Source organism: Heloderma suspectum, chromosome 4 (genome assembly GCF_057233095.1).
Source record: "Heloderma suspectum isolate Gila_16-S chromosome 4, 16-S_ref, whole genome shotgun sequence".
In the NCBI taxonomy this organism is placed as follows: domain Eukaryota; kingdom Metazoa; phylum Chordata; class Lepidosauria; order Squamata; family Helodermatidae; genus Heloderma; species Heloderma suspectum.
In genome coordinates, this window is record NC_139461.1 from 249270713 (window position 1) to 249288088 (window position 17376).

At 44.9% G+C, this 17376-nt stretch overlaps 1 protein-coding gene across 2 annotated transcripts in view; it reads right to left on the reverse strand.

The window, feature by feature from the left end:
- Positions 1-17376, reverse strand: part of LRRN2 (leucine rich repeat neuronal 2) — a 234871-nt gene that overhangs the window by 61851 nt on the left and 155644 nt on the right. Inside the window, exon 1 of one of the 2 annotated variants that reach the window (XM_084853235.1) lies at positions 2868-3186. The exons of the other annotated variant lie outside the window; for it this stretch is intronic. The gene's annotated coding sequence lies outside the window, so the exon portion shown is untranslated. Of the gene's footprint in view, positions 1-2867; positions 3187-17376 lie in introns of those variants that run through there. 2 annotated transcript variants of the gene reach the window in all.

The window sequence follows — 17376 nt, forward strand, 5'->3', positions numbered from 1 at the left end:
AATCAAACCAAATTTGATTTGATCAATCAAATTTGTCGAGTAACTTAGAATTTTTGTATGATAAGAGAAAGTCTCTATCCACTTTCTCCATACCACACATAAACTTCTTCCATGCCTCTTACTTATCTCCCCCCCTCAAATGAAAAGGCCCAAACACTTCATTCTTCATAGGGAATTTGCTCCAACCTCTTGATCATTTTGGTTACCCTTTTCTGTACCTTTTCCTGTTCTGGGATGTCCTTTTTCAGATGGAGCAATCAGAACTGTATTCAGTATGCCGAATGAGGTTGCACCATATATCTGTATTAAGGCATTATGATACTGTTTTATTTTATATTCTTTTCCATTGCTGCTGCACACTGAGCTGACATTTTCATTTTGCTTACCACCAAAACGTCAAGATTTCTTTCCTAGTTACCCATAGTCAGTTCACACTCCATCAATATATAAGCAAAATCGCAATGCTTTGCCCCAATGTTCATTGCTTACTTTGAATCTCATTTGCCATTTTACTGCCCATTCACCCACTTTACAGAGATCCTTTGGGAGGTTTTTTGGGTTTGGTTTGCAATCCACTTGGATTTTCATCATCCTTAATAATTTGGTGTCATCTGTAGAGGTGGCTACCTCACTGCTCACCACTGTCTCCTGATCATTTATGAATATGTTAAAGAATACTAGTCAATACAGATACTTGGAGGATTTCACTGCTTACTTCCCTCCATTGTGAAGACTCTCCATTTATTCCTACATTTCCTGTTCTTTAACCAGTTACTGATTGTCATGGAAGGCTTGGAGGACACACTAATCAGGAACCTAGACAAGAGTTTGACTGTCTTTCTTAAATAAAGAACAGAATAGCAACAAGAACTCCTAACTCTACCCAGATACAATTATGTCCAGTGCCACCAGTGAGTAAACCTTATAATGACACTTCCACACATCTCCCCACCCCCATGTTTGTTTAAAGAAACAATTAAATAAACCAGCACTATTGAAACATCAGGTATTTAGTAACTCATCTCAAAATCAAAAAATCATAAGAATTTGACAGGACCTCAAAGGTCATCTAGTCCAGCCCCCTACTGATGCAGGAAATCTGCTACTATAGCATCCCTGATAGGTGTAGGGATGTACGAAAGTCACTTACCTTTTCGAAGGGGGTGATTCGCGGTGGGAGGGAGGCGCTTCGTCCCTCTGCCCGAAATTCTGGCTGGGGGGGAGGCGCTCCATCCCTCCCCCCCGAATCCTGGCCAGCCGGGTCTGCAAATGGTGGCGGCTGTAGCCGCCGCCGTTTGCATCCCTGCAGTCAGCCGTGATAGGCTACGTAAATGTTTACGTAGCCTATCACGGCTGATTTAAAAGAAAAAGAAAAACGTGCGTATGCAAATGTCGGCGCCCATGGGTGCCGCCATTTGCATTCCTTATTTTGACACGTCTTAGTCTACGTAAACATTTACGTAGACTAAGACGGCGAAAATAAGGGGAACGCAAATAGCGTAATGTCTACGCTATTTGCGTTCCCCTTATTTTCGCCATCTTAGCCTACGTAAATGTTTACGTAGACTAAGACGTGTCAAAATAAGGAACGCAAATGGCGGCGCACATGGGCGCCGCTATTTGTGTACGCGCGTTTTTTTTCTTTTAAATCAGCCGTGATAGGCTACGTAAACATTTACGTAGCCTATCACAGTATTTTTTAAAAATCTAGCCGTGATAGGCTATGTAAATCTTTACGTAGCCTATCACGTTTTTTTTTTATATATACTGGAAATGGCGGCGGCGGCGGCAGCCGGTTGGAAGACCGGCCGCTGCAGCCGCCGAACCGCTGAACCGCCGCCAAACCGCCGCCGGAGCCTCCACTGCCAGGAAGATTCACCCAAGGTAAGTCCCGTCCCGGGGGGGGCGGGGGGGCAGACCGTTTCGCCACCGATTTCGCCCGAGATTCGTGGCGAAATTCTCTGACATCCCTAGATAGGTGGTCATCCAGCTTTTGGTTAACAGCCTCTAACCTAGGGGAGTCCTTCACCTGCTGAGACAGTATGTTCCACTGTCCAACAGCTCATACTTATTTCTTTTTCCTAATGTTTAGTTGAAATCTCACTTGTAATTTGAAGTCATTGGTTTGTGTCCTGGAGGAAAATAAAGGAGGAAAAGAAAACAAATGTGCTCCATTGTCTATACCGTGACAGCCCTTCATATATTTTTTAGAACTTGAAGGCTTCCTGATAACTTGACCAGAGTGACAATGTGAGTAGTAACATCACTATCATTCTGAAAGGGGCAGCCTTTTTGAAGCACAGTGCTTTTATCATCACTGGACTCCTCTTTCTGGGCTTTCTTTTATGCTCCTTTTGAGGACACATGAAGAGTGAATTTGCCCTTTACAAAATGGCTGCTGCAGCTGCTTCTGCTGTTTTGTGGAGTGGAAGTTAGCTCTTCCAGATCACTCCCAAGTTCTCTTGGCTCCCAGTTCTGGGTTTTGATAAACTCTGATTGCCTGGCCAACTCAATGGCTTTGTGAAGGGTTAAGCCCTCTGTTAGCTGCATTCTTTCAGAAAGTCTTTTGTCTAGAATTCCAAGCCCCAATAGATCTCTAAGGGGTTCCTCTCTCTCGTATCAGGAAACTCACAGTATTCAGTCTGTTCATGCAAGAGCCTAACAAATGACTCAACAGTTTCTCCAGGCTCCCGAGCTCTTTGATAGAAGCAGGCCCACTCATAAACCACAGATGTCTTGGGGATGAAATGGGCATCAAACACGGCCAGAACAGACTCCTAGTTGTGTTTATGGCTCTCTTCAGGAAAGGTAAAGGATTTACAAACATTCCTGGCTTCTTTCCCTGTAACATAAAGGAGAGAACTTACTTGTACTATTTCTTCTTCTTTGTGGAGCTTTGGGGCCAGGTGAAAGCAAACAAATCTTTCTTTCCATTCAGGCTGGGCTGCAGGATGATTAATGCTGAAGGCTGCTGGTGTAGGGAACTGTGCCATTTTCTTTGTTTTGTTAGAAATTTGTGGGTTTAAAACTTGACTTCTGACACCATGGCATGAAACACTTAGAAGGCAGTCAGGAAGCTAGGCCTGAATTGGTCTCTCTTAGGCCCAAAACAGATATGACTTTAAATCTGAATCTAGCAGCAATGTATTTCCCCATTTTACTCTAGATGCAGGGCCACTGGTCTCCACTGGGACTCTAGCATCAGGGCTGGCCTTCCCATGAAGTGGGGTGAAGCCCCCACCTCAGTTGGTGGAATGGGAGAATTGGTGACTTGTGCACTCCCCGCACCCCCGCTGCTACGAGGACCTGCTGCCGCTGCACTCAGTCTCTTTGCTGCTGCCACCACTGCCATGTTGCCATGTAATACAGGCGATCTCCAGGGACACGCCCTTTTACAATGCCTGGCTCTGATGAAGGACCCCTTGAGTCAGGCTTTTGGGCATGGCCACCTCTCTGAAGAGCTGTGCTGGCCACTTTTCTGGCTGATGTGGCTGTTCAGAGTGCTTGACCACCCTGCAGAGTGTGCAGTGGTGGCAGCAATGCAGTAGGTAGGCAGGGGGGTAGGAGGCAGACAGACATGAGTGGGTGGGCAGGCTGGGGAGGGAGGAGGGAGACAGATGCAGAGGATGAGGGAGGAGGGAGATAGGCAGGAGGGAAGGAGACAGATGTGGGGAGGGGAAGAATGGGGTGGTGGCAATGGCAGCTAGTGGTGGCACATGTACTTTTCTGTCTCAGGCACTGGGAGAATTTGTGCCCATGCTGCCTAGCGGGGTGTGTGTGTTAAGATCTGGATTGTGTCCCCTGCGCTTACCCTAGAGAAAGAATGAGTGGTGAAAAAATTTGCTGTTAGACCCAGATTTAAAGTAATGTCTGTTTTTGCCCTTAAGTAAGAACAAAACAGCAACTGGAAACTCCACACTCCATCCAGATGCAACTAAGCCCAGCGCCATCTAGTGTCTAAACCATATAATGCCACTATCCACGCACCCAACCTATGCGAGGTGCATGTCTTAGTCCCTGTCTTCTACACTTTCAGAAGAAGTCGTTTGGAAGACCAAGAAGAAGTAGCTGCTTTCTCCTAAGCCTAAACTATCATAGTTTTTCAGGAATAATTTTGACAGTGCTGACAAACATGAACCATGTCATGACTTTTCAGGACTTCTTTCAGAAATATTTGGCCTGTTTGTTTGCATAACTAAATCTGATTGGCTACACATAGCACTGTCACATCATCACATTGATTGCATAATCCGTATTGAGTGGGATCACCCATGTATCCATGCATGTTGTCCTGAGAGCTTCAGCTATAGGGTAACTCTTATCATGTTCATCATATAAACCAGGAAGCATTGGACTTACTTGCTCTCACTTCCAGTTGTCCTCATTTGCCCTCACTGATGTCATCAGGTTGCCAAACCTGAATGGTTATATAGTGCCAGGACACCAGCCCCTTCACTATGTCATCCCTGTTTGGTGGGTGGGGATGGGGAAGAGACACCAGGCAAGGTGAAAATGGCTCCAAAGCAGCAGGAGCCTGGTGAAACAATGGCACCAAACCGAATTTTGAAAAGTAAATCTAAGTGCTGGGGGGGGGGGCAGAGAGGAGGAATTTCTGCCTCACCTGAATATCAAAACTGAAGAATATTCAGCACAGCCCTAATTGGGAATATCCTCTCCTTTACATTCTCTCCAGCACTTTCTGCAGCACAGCAGCTGAGAAGCTTTGATACTATCACCCAGCAGCCTGCTTCTTCCCTTACGTTCCCCCCCCCCCACACACACACACTGAATGCCTAAACCTAATATATTGAGTTCAGGATCAGTGGATAACACCCTGTTCTAAACGTTTGGGTCAGATGTTAATGAGAAAAAACATGCAACTCCAGCCGTGTTCTGGTCCATAATTAATGATCCAATTGGTTTTGCTTGGTACCCCAGACAGAAGATTGGGTTGCTGTGTGGCAATTGCTAACTAGTGATCCTGAAGAGCCACTGGCAAAATTATTCAATAATAGTGTGTAAAGTCTCTAGTTGAGCTGCAGGTTAATAATGGTAATTAATATAGTCCTTCTCCTGTCCCCTAATTCTCAGGGGGTTTGCCCCTGATGATTGATATTTGGCTGCTTTTCAGTCTTGTGAAATGGCTGCTGGGAGAACATATGAAGTTTCCTTACTGGATCTGATGACTGTGTTCTGCCTAGAGTGACATTGTCCACTCTGACTGGCAGTGACCCTCTAAGGCCTCCTACAGCAACATTCCTCCCTTTGCTACCTGATATTGTTTAACTGCAGTAGGGATGGACGAATTTGTCAGTTTCGCTTTCTCCCACATTCAGGTTTTAAAAATAAATAGAAAATCTCAAGTTCTTTCTGTCCTCCTGATGAAGGAATTAGCTAATTTTGGTAAGGTCTTACCAAACAATGAACCAACCAAAATTCTCACCCACCAGCACCAGCCAAATTCAATAGATCCAGCTATTCCTAGCATAGCCATGGCCATGTTGTACCTGCCTGTCATTTACTTGTTAAAGATGAGGGGCCCGTCAAAATAAAAGAGGCGGCAACCTTAATTAGCACCACAAATAGGGTTGAATTCCCAAGGATTCAAACCCAGACTTTTAAGAGCTAAGCACTCAAAGCCCTGGATAGATGAATCTGGCACTTTGGGTTTCTCCCATGTTCATTTTTTAAAAAGAATCTCAAGTTCTTTCCATCCCATTTATAAAGACAGTTGTGAATTTTGGTAAGTGCAAAAAATGAAACAAAATTCTCACCCACCCCTATACAGGAGGTGGCAGAGGTAGAACCTGGGGCCGTCTACATCATATACTCTACCACTAAGCTATGCACAGCATAGGAAAAGATGCTTCTTAACTATGGCAACAGACCTGGTTAGTAACCTCCCCAAGGTTTACCTTCACAAATGTGGGGTAGAGAATAAAATGAAAAAACACAACCCCAGAAACTCAGATGTGGCCAGCCCCTCATTAGGCTTTAGGTACTTTAGCGAGAGCAGCTAAACTGTCCCAGCCTGAATCGTGCTATAGCAGCAACTGGATCAACCTTATGTCCTTCTGACTTGGCCCAGTTAAGCTCTCTAACTTCCAGTGGGCTTGTGTCTGGTAGGATTTCTGTGCTGTTAAAGTGGCATGATCTGGTGGCATGATCTGAGTGCAGCTTTCCTTGCCATAAACATACTGATGGGAAAGAGCTTCACCTGTTAAATTGCTGCCTGTCACACCACTGTTACAGGCCCAGGAGCCCTGCCAGAAAAAGAAGGCAACCCAACTGACAAGCTTGGAGCACTTCTATAATTTGTTGCATGTCACGGTTTGTTCTCACCAGGAGAGTCTTCAGGAATGTAAAGGCACTGTAACTCAGCAGAGGCAGGTGTAAACAGCTGCCAGTTAAATCAATAATATTCAGATGGCATGAATTAAACTAATTACAATTGAGCCGCTATTGTTTTTTTTTTACACTGAAGACAAGGATATATTCATAAAATGAAATTCAAGAAAAACCATCCGTTGCTTGGAGGAAGCTCCTGAGCGGTTTTGGAAAGGGCTGAGGGGACAGGGAGCTGGGAGGATAGAACTCCCTTGTGACAGGCTACAGCGGATTTCCCTGACCTGTTGCCTTGCAGATGTTCTGGACTACAACTCCCATCAGCCCTAGCCAGCATAGCCAATGGTCAGGGTGATGGGAGTTGTAGACCAAAACATCTAGATCATAACAAATTGGAGAAGGCTAGACTATAGCATTCCTTAATAGCAGTTGTCATCATTACCTACTCTTAAGAAGATAAGCAATATCTTCTTAATAAGCAAGAAACATAAGCATGTTTCTGCAAAACATGGCTCCTCCAGGAAATTCCTGATGTGTGTTGGATAACTTCCTCCTCCTTGACTTGATCCTAACCAACAGAAATGACTTAGTGGATAAAGTAGCAGTTACAGGAACTCTGGGGGAAAGCGACCACATTATACTTGAGTTCTTGGTTCTAAGGGAAGCAAAAGCCAAGTGTAGTCAAACGTGTACCCTGAATTTTAGGAAAGCTGATTTTAATAAACTCAGAACAATGATCAGTAAGGTCCCATGGCAAGCGACTCTAATGAGAAAAGGAGTCCAAGATGGGTAGGAGCTTTTAAAAAAGGAAATTCTCAAGGCCCAATTACAAACAATTCCAACAAGAAGAAAAGGTGGAAGACAACAGAAGAAGCCAATGTGGCTTCACAAAAAGCTTAGAGATGACTTGAAAACAAAAAAGAACACATATAGGAAGTGGAAAGAAGGCCAAGCAACAAAGGAAGAGTACAGGCAGGTAGCACAGAATTGCAGGGATGGCATCAGGAAGACTAAAGCTGAGAACAAGCTGAGGTTAGCGAGGGGTGCTAAAAGCAAAAAAAAAGGCTTTCTTCAGCTATATGCATAGTAAAAGGCAGAGGAAAGAAATGGTTGTTCAGCTATTAAATAAGGATGGCAAAATGATAACAGATGACAAAGAAAAGGCAGAGGTGCTCAGTTCCTACTTTGGCTCAGTCTTCTCCCAAAAGAAGTACAGGCTGAAGGGGTAGGACTGCAGCTTGAGATCGATAGGCATATGGTCAAGGAACACCTAATTACCTGGGGAGGTGGTGGGCTCTCCCACACTGGAGGCATTCAAGAGGAGGCTGGACAGCCCTCTGTCAGGGATGCTCTGACTTGGATTCCTGAATTAAGCTGGGGGTTGGACTCAATGGCCTTGTGGGCCCCTTCCAACCCAACAATTCTATGTTTCTAGTATTCTGAGAGAGAATTAACATGTGGTGGCAAGTGGTGGTGGGGAAATGGCAACTGCTGGCCTCATCTTCAATGTCCATAGATTTGAAGGAATGACTGGGCTAGGCCAGGCCAGTGAGTGTGATCCCAATGCTTCCTTCTGCTTTCATCCATCCATCCATCCATCCATCCATTCTTCATTCATTCATTCTCCTACAGTTGTCGTCTCAAAAGGACTATTGATTACAGCAGCATCTATGGGTCAAACTACGTATATGTTACATTAAACTCATGGTTTACCACTGAGTGTGTGTGTATTTCCTTTTCAAATAGCAAGTGCAGGGGCCTGACCAGGACTGTGGCATGTGGGGAGGAGAGGGTTAAGCTGTCCCCCCATGCTGCAGCTTCAAGATAAATCACCCCCAACTCCAAAGCCACAATTCCCCTCAAGAGGTAAGTCCCTATTGGTACCAATAGTAGCTTTCTACAGCAAACTGAAGCTTTGGGGCCAGGGGTGAGGAGGAAATTTGGGGCAGGACCAAGACATGAGAGAGAAAGGTCCACAGTCCCCATACTGATGCTATTTTGAAAGAAAAATAAACGTTAGATATAAAAATTTTCATTTAAAAGAGACACACGGATGTGTGTAAGCACTGACACTAGTCAGCTTGAGGGATTACCAGGGTTAAACAGACCATGTTCTCAGGGACAGAAACCCATAAGCGACACATGTGCAACATGGCTGATGGGCACATCAACCACCAGGTGCTTTTGAAGGATGTGGCTGATGGGTGTAATCCCACTCTCCCCTTCCTACAGTCCCCGAATATGTTGGGGGAGGGGTCTGCCTGACCAGGGCTGGGGTCTCCAGGACTTGAGTGAGAAATCCATTGGGTGGAGCCTGGGACTTAACCTACTGCGCTACCCAGGCCTGTGACAGGAAATTGGGTTGTGCAATATCAGCTTCTGCAATTGGTGAGCAGCATGAAGCCCCTAGATTGGTCGAGCCTTGAATATATATAATGGGAATCTAGTCTTCTGCCCTTGCCTGATCAACAGAGTGTTCTCTCTGCCTGCTATACTGCAGTCTCCTGGCTTCTAGCTCAAAATCCAGCCATGGTTGGCAGATCTGGATCTGCCTATTATTGTTGTTGTTGTTGTTGTTATTATTATTAAATTTATTAATCACCCATCTGGCTGGTCACCCAGCCTATGGCCCCACCCTGCCCTAACACCAGCAAAGAACACATCTCCATCATCCCCAGCCTTAATAACTGGCAGACTTTATCTACCTGTTCATCCTTCCATCCAGTTTTTCAGACAAATACTGTTCTCTATGGTGGCTCGCATCAATAACAATGATTATGTTAAAAAATGAGAAACCAACCCTGCTCTCAGGCTTGCAACCTAAAAAGACCTGCAAGTGAAGGGGAAAGGAGGGAAAAGGTAGAAGATGGAGGTCTGTTTGACAATACCAGAACAAAGAGAGCTAGTGTGGTGTAGTGGCTAGAGTGTTGGACTGGGAATCAGGAGATCCGGGTTCTAGTCCCCACTCAGCCATGGAAGCTCACTGGGTGACTTTGGGCCAGTGACAGACTCCCAGCCCAACCCACCTCACAGGGCTGTTGTTGTGAGGATAAAATGGAGAGGAGGAGGATTATGTAAGCCGCCTTGGATTCCTTAAGGAGGAAAAAAAGGCGAGATATAAATGAAATGAATGAATGAACAACTTGCTAGGCTGTGACTAGGCATTACTTTCCAGCTGGAGCCTGGCTGATCATCCCTTGCTGGTAGCCTTTGCTTGAATGGAGGTGCCGCAACAGATTCAGGGACAGTTCTTAGACCATTGCCAAAGGGCAGCGTGTGCTTCCTTCTGCTCTGCAGCCTGAGGGCATTTGAAAAATTCTATCTTTGCTATGACTCAGTGGGCCTCAGTGACTCCTTCCATCTAATGTTAGGACCAGAACTGTCAGGTATTATAAGATGAGAACCCCCAAAGTTCTTTTCTCATAAGGACGAGAAAAATAGCGCAAACCCAAACTAGCCGAGAGCCACTTCGCATTTACAAAATTAGCTGAAACCCACATGTACGTGCCTCCTACCTTGTGCAAGAGGGAATCTTGCCCTACCCCCATCCTCAGCAGGCACATAGATTTTCTATAAGGGCACGTGGATGGCTATTTTTGATTTGTGCAATTGATCAAATGTCTGAATCTAAGCAAACACTGCCTGTTAATATATATTTTTAAAACATAAATGGAGAGGGGAGGGGGAAAGGAAAAAATAGACCGAGATCAGAAGACATATTCATGGAGGATAAAGCTATCAACGGCTACCAGTCATGATGGCTATTTATTACCTCCGGTATCAGAAGCAGCATGCCTCTGTATACCAGTTGCTGGGGAACATGAATGGCATGGTGCTATTGCGCTCATATCCTGCTTGAGGGCTTCTCACAAGCTTCTGGCTGGCCATTGTGGGGCAGAATGTTGGACTAGATCAGGGTAGGCAGCACCAATGCACTCCCAGACACCTTTCTTAGAGCTCGCCAAGGTGCCCTACCCCTCCCACTTTAAAAAATAATGCATTTTCTTACTGGCAGCTGAGATTGCTGTGAAATAGGTTTCTGTTGGTGCTGAAAACCGTGGGTTCAAAGGAGATGTTCAACATGTGGGAGCTCAGATCCCACCTCTGCCTTGTACTTGTCCTTTGCCATGCCTTCCATGGCAGTCATTTTGTGGTGGCACCCAAGACAGTTTCTCAAATTGCCAGATGTGCCTATGGCTCAAAAAGGTTGCCTACCCCTGGACTAGATCTTCTTATATCCTTATGTTCACTGCACAGTGAAATCCATGGCAAATTTCATTTCGTTTATTATATTTCTATACCGCCCCATGGCTGGAGCTGTCTGGGCAGTTCATAAAATGTCATACCATCAAGTGCACCCTTAAATCATACCAAAGTTGCTTCAGATGTCCTTTGGATCTATTCCTGAGGCCTTCTCCCCTAACTTATGAGCCAAATGAAAAGTGGCAGTTTTATGTGTTTAAACATGGAATTGGCCCAATCATAGATGGAACAAGGGATGGGGTAGGATTTTAAAAGCAAATGGGCTTGTGGGTGAGGAGAGCTGAACCCTCCCCCCCCCCAGCCCATGGCTTACTTCTCAGCAGCTTCCCCAGGTACTTTTCTCCTTAGCTTGGCTCCAACACTCGAAGTGACCTCACCCGGGGAAAAAGTGCTCGAGAGAGAGAAGCTGCAAAGAAGTAAGCTGTGCACTTGGGGGAGAGCTCAGCACCCCACATCCCTGTGCTTTGTTTTTAAAATCAGACTCTATCCCCTACTTCTGTCTTTCTCTGTGTCTTTACATCATGGGATGCTGAGCTAGGGATTTGCTGAGCAACCCCATGTCAGCACGTGGAGACTCCTTGTCTCCTAACAGCTTCTGATCAGGGAGATGTCCCCATTGTAGCGGTGGTGCAGATGCTGTGTGGAATGACCAGCAGAAGTGCACTATAAAAACTATAAGCAGGAATGAGGCCCAAGCAAGAAAAGAAACAGGCTCAGCTGCTAACACTTCAGTGGAGTCAACAAGAGGACAAAGAATGGGCTTTGCTAACTTTAGCCCAAATCTTCCCTGCTAAGGCTTGACAGCTGTAAGTGCAAAAGAGAGCAGCTTGTGCTCCCTTCCCAAGAGAACAGGCGGCAGCAGGAGTGAGTGGGAGGTCAGTCGCCATAACCTGGGAACAGCTGTGCTGTGAATTGCTCTGTATTGGGACAAACCGAGGAAAGGAGGTCCTCTTGGAGAGCATTGGCTCCATGGGGAAGTATGTTTTCCCCAACCCCTTTGCAGAAACAAATGTGTATTGGTAGAAGTTGAATATATATATAGGGATAGGCATGAGATGTCCTTTTTGGTGTTTCTGTTACCATTCTACAGGATTGGAACCTGGATTCACAGAAAGTGTGCATTACATTCTATTTACTACAACAGATCTATAAGGTTCCTCTACGGCAAACAATGTAACTTGTCTACCAGTACTCTCCCCACCCCCACCTCACAGACACACTATGGCCTGGACTTAACACGTTTTTCTACAAGAGACCTTTATTGTGTACTCATTATTCTCTACTCATGCTTGTTTACAGTTCTTTAGATGAAGTCAAGACCATCCAGTATTACTTCTCTTTTTAAACAGCACTTTCTCTGCATATGTTTAGAGCAGGGAAAATGTGGTATTATTTGTGAAAGCAAAAGAAACGTTTTATTCCACTTGTGTATTTCTGCTATAGCACAGTGCCACCTAGAGGTTATGTAGCAGAAAAGGAAACACTCTTTATGTAGTGCTTGGATCTCAGATTCTGTGCCTAAACCAAAAGTGGATACAGTGGATTAACAGCCTTGGGTAGAAAAGCCCACCAAGCAGTAGTGGTGAGTAGGACAGCCACTAATGAATCACCAAAAAAAGAGGAAATTTATCACTACAAAAGAGGACACTGGTTTGCATACAATTTGCATATGCTAGTGAATATGTATAGATGCAAATTTAGAAATAGTTATTCTAATTTAAATAGAAACACAGTACGTCTCACCATAACGTGGAAGACTGTGTCCAGGTGACCTGTGTGCCTGCTCATTCAGTCTGCTTTCCAGGTGCTGTAGATGGGCAACTTCAAGGCCCAGCTCTTCCTTCTGATGGTTCTTTACTTTTAAACCAGACTTGGACTGGGCAGCCCTTCAAACAGAGGACACCTTCAAAACAGAGGACAGTCCTCCAGCAGCCCTTCAAATAGAGGACTGCCCTCTGTAAAAGAGGACACATGGCCACCCTAGCTGTGAGCAGATGGGAAGCCACCCTTTTAAATTGCCCACAGTGTCCCAGAGTGACACCAGGTTGAACCATCGTGGGTAATTACAATGGCCAGCAGCTAGCACCTGCCTTCCCGGGATCCTGGCACTGCTGCCCATGATCACCTATAAGCCCCAGCCCTGTAGCAAAAGAAGCTTTTCCACCTGCAAGTGAACTTTGGTCCTTGTTTATTCCGAAGCTAAAAACAAGATCATGTGCCCATGCTAGCTTTTAAAAATTTAGTTATAAAGAATGGTGCCTGATGAAAAAGCATTCTGGAGAACCCAGTGTTTGCTTAAAGGTAAAGGTGTCCCCAGCCAGTCGTGTCCGACTCTAGGGTGCGGTGCTCATCCCCGTTTCTAAGCCGAAGAGCCAGCGCTGTCCGAAGACGCTTCCGTGGTCATGTGGCCGGCATGACTGAACACTGAGGTGCACGGAACGCTGTCACCTTTCCCGCCGAGGCGGTTCCTATTTATCTACTTGCAATGTCTTGCTTTCGAACTGCTAGGTTGGCAGAAGCTGGGACTGAAGACGGGAGCTCACTCCGTCATGCAGCACTCGGGTCTTGAACTGCTGACCTGCCGACCTTCCAGTCTGCAGTTCAGCGTCTTAACCACTAAGCCACCGCAGTTTGCTTAGGCACAATTAAAAAGATGGTTCAAATCTCCTTTGACATATCAGCAAAAGCCAGGGAAAGAACAGTGGACAAGCTGCTGATGTAAACTTTCTTAAATATCAGTGCAGCCAAGTAGTACAAAATCTGGGTGAGAGAACTTTTGATGAATTGGTTTTGAAATTTGAGCTGACAATAAGCTGAAGTTTGTTTGTTTTAAAAAAAATGTGATTAACTACTGTTCTTTTAATGGACTTATTAACTGATCAAAAGTAATATATGACTGCTTTTAAAAACATGGTTTCAGGATGTTTAATGGTAATAACAAATTTTCCTGATTAAAAAGCAAAACAAAACAAAAATTGCCTTGGGGAGCAACCCTATGACCCCTGGACAGCATCCAAGGGGCCATAGGGATGTTCAGAGTCCCCGCTCCAAGGTCAAGGACAGCACTCTGACCTCGGAAGGGGGATTTGAAGATCTGACCCCCTTTCCCCACCCCCTTTCCCCACCCCCTTTCAGCCAGTGCAGAAAGAACCGTGCCAGCTGCTCTCCAAGGTCGGAAAAGCAACCTCGGAGAGCAGGGAAAGAGGGTGTTTTGGTGGACAAGGAGGGGGGAGACTGGAGAGGCCAGGATATGAACTATTCAGAGGTCTCTCCAGCATCTTTCCCTCTCCCTCTGAAGTGCCCCAGCTAGATGAAGATTACCTCTGCTGCTCCTCGTGCCTTGTATAGGATGATCATTAGCTTCTGAGTTTTGGGACTTACAAATACAAAGTGCAGAAGCTCCAGCATGCAAGCAAAGGCTGCAATGAATGCAAAGGGTCCAATGCATGCACGGGGAGTAGGGATGTACAGATTTTAAGTCTGTTCCATCGTAAATGGGTTTTGCAGATTGTCAGGTGTCTTTCATTCTGTTGTCCTCTCATTGATGGCATCAGATTTTGTTTAGGGATGTACAAGGATTTTGTTCCACTTGTTCTAATGTGCATTAATGCTATTGTCCACTTGCGCTAATGTGCATTGACGCAAGTGTGAATCTGTGGAGATCCCCTCCAAAAATAAAAAAACAAAACACAGGTTTGCAAGAATCCATATGATTCAGAACAAGCCAGTCCGCTGCAGAATCCGCAGATTGGGTTCACAGAAATGTGAACTCATTTGAATCCATTGTGGATTTCTCCAGCATCCCTAATGGAGAGCCACATATTCAGGGTCCTCTCCATTTTCTTATATGATGAATTAGACAAATGTTTTATGCATACTGTGGCTCACTGTCTGCATGGAACACTCTGTGACTTGTAGAGGAGTAAGGTGGTAGCCACTTCACAGGTATGTGTACCTAGGGCAGGGGTGAGGAACCTGTGGTCCTCCAAATTATGTTGACCACAAATCCCATCAGCCCCCAGAGGAGGAGTAAGTGGATAGGAATGATGGTAGTTGTAGTCCAACACTATCTGGAGGACCACAGGTTCCCAACCCCTGGCCTAGAGTTTTACCACAGGATATGGGTGAAATTGAAGAAAGAAAAAAGTTAATGAAGTTCCAAACTGGACAGTATGATAATGAGAGCACAGAGAACTGCAATGTTCTATGCCGACACATTTAGACCACGGGGTATAACTCAATCTTTTGCTGTTAAGAATTTGCAAGAGTCTTTTTATCACTTAACTATTGCTGGGGTCTAGCATTCTCCAAAATATCAAGTGCACTCCTGTTAGGGGTGATGATAAACTGCAACATTTTGTTGCAGTTCCCTCTTGTGCTATCTCTTTCAGTGGTAGGACATTCTGTCAAACTCAGCCTGCCCCTTGGAGTTTGAGTTGTGCTTCTTCTCAGCCTTGTAATTTGCTGTATGGGAAAGCTCAGTGTACAGAAGTGGAAGAAAAATATTATCAGATCAAATTATGTGTTTTTCCTGCACAGGACATCCATTTAGAATGGATGAATGAAGTTCAATATGAAATGGGATCTGTTTGGAAAAGACAGCTATTGAGTGAGGAATTTTAAATCCTACAGAGGATTTAACATCCAGATTAATTCCTCCATGTTCTGGATCAGCTGTTCCATAGTTGTGATTATCGGAGTGTCTATTACCTAGCTGTTAATCTTGGATAAACGTTCTTAATGGCCACCATCTTGTTTAACATAAAATAGCTACATTATTAAATTTCAATTACATTTGATGAGTCACTTGTGGTTAATGCTGACAGGAGCATATGTTTGTGGAATAACACCTTTGGCATCATGTTGAAAATCAAATATATTCTTTGTGTGTCAGTTTATCAGAGGAACATTGATCAGTCATAGACTCATAGAACTGTAGGACTGCAGCGAACCAAGGGTCCACCTGGGCTTAATTTTGTGTACTGATGTTCACCAGGGACTTTGTTGTTGTTCAGTCGTGTCCGACTCTTCGTGACCCCATGGACCGTAGCACGCCAGGCCTTCCTGTCCTGCGCTCTCTCCCGGAGTGTGCTCAAGTTCATATTCATTGCATCGGTGATACTATCTAGCCATCTCATCCTCTGCCGTCCCCTTCTCTTTTGCCTTCAGTCTTTCCCAGCATCAGGGTCTTTTCCAGAGAGTTTTCTCTTCGCATTAGGTGGCCAAAATATTGGAGCTTCAGCTTCAGTATCTGTCCTTCCAATGAGCACTCAGGGTTGATTTCCTTTAGGATGGACTGATTTGACCTCCTTGCATTCCAGGGGACTTGTAAGAGTCTTCTCCAGCACCACAGTTCGAAAGCATCAATTCTTCGGCGCTCAGCCTTCCTTACAGCTCTCAAAGCCATACATTACTACTGGGAAAACCATAGCTTTGATTAGACGGACCTTTGTCGGCAAGGTGATGTCTCTGCTTCTTACTATGCTGTCTAGGTTTGCCATAGCTTTCCTCCCAAGGAGCAAGCATCTTTTAATTTCATGGCTACAGTCACCGTCTGTGGTGATCTTGGAGCCCAAGAAAGTAAAATCTGTCACTGCTTCCATTTCTTCCCCTTCTATATGCCAGGAAGTGATGGGGCCAGATGCCATGATCTTAGTTTTTTTAATGTTGAGTTTCAAACCAGCTTTTGCACTCTCCTCTTTCACCCTCAACAAGAGGCTCTTTAGATTCTCTTCGCTTTCTGCCATTAGGGTGGTATCATCTGCATATCGGAGGTTGTTGATAATTCTCCCAGCAATCTTAATTCCGAGCTGTGATTCATCCAACCCGGCGTTTCTCATGATGTACTCTGCATATAAGTTAAATAAGTAGGGCGACAATATGCAGCCTTGTCATACTCCTTTCCCAATGTTGAACCAATCGGTTGTTCCATGTCTGGTTCTTACTGTTGCTTCTTGACCCTCGTACAGGTTTCTCAGGAGACAGGTAAGGTGGTCTGGTATTCCCATCACTTTAAGAATTTGCCACAGGTTGTTGTGATCCACACAATCAAAGGCTTTAGCGTAGTCAATGAAGCAGAAATAGACGTTTTTCTGGAATTCTCTTGCTTTCTCCATGATCCAGCAAAAGTTGGCGATTTGATCTCTAGTTCCTCTGCCTCTTCGAAACCCCACTTGTACTTCCGGTAGTTCTCGGTTCACATCCTGCTGAAGCCTAGCTTGTAGGATTTTGAGCATCACCTTGCTGGCATGTGAAATGAGTGCAATTGTGCGGTAGTTTGAACACTTTTTGGCGTTGCCCTTCTTTGGAATTGGAATGTAAACTGACCTTTTCCAGTCTTGCGGCCAGTGTTGAGTGTTCCAAATTTGTTGGCATATTGAATGCAGCACTTTAACAGCATCACCTTTTAGGATTTTAAATAGCTCAGCTGGAATACTGTCATCTCCGCTAGCTTTGTTGTTAGTTACTAATGCTTCCTAAGGCCCACTTGACTTCATTCTCAAGGTGTCTGGCTCAAGTTCAGTGACCACACTCTCATGGCTATCAGGGACATTAAGATCTTTCTTGTATAGTTCTTCTGTGTATTCTTTCCACCTCTTCTTAATCTCATCTGCTTCTGTTAGGTCCCTGCCTCCTTTGTCCTTTATCATGCCCGTCTTTGCACAAAACGTTCCCTTGAGATCTCCAATTTTCTTGAAGAGATCTCTAGTCTTTCCCATTCTGTTGTTTTCCTCGATTTCTTTGCATTGTTCATTTAAGAAGGCCTTC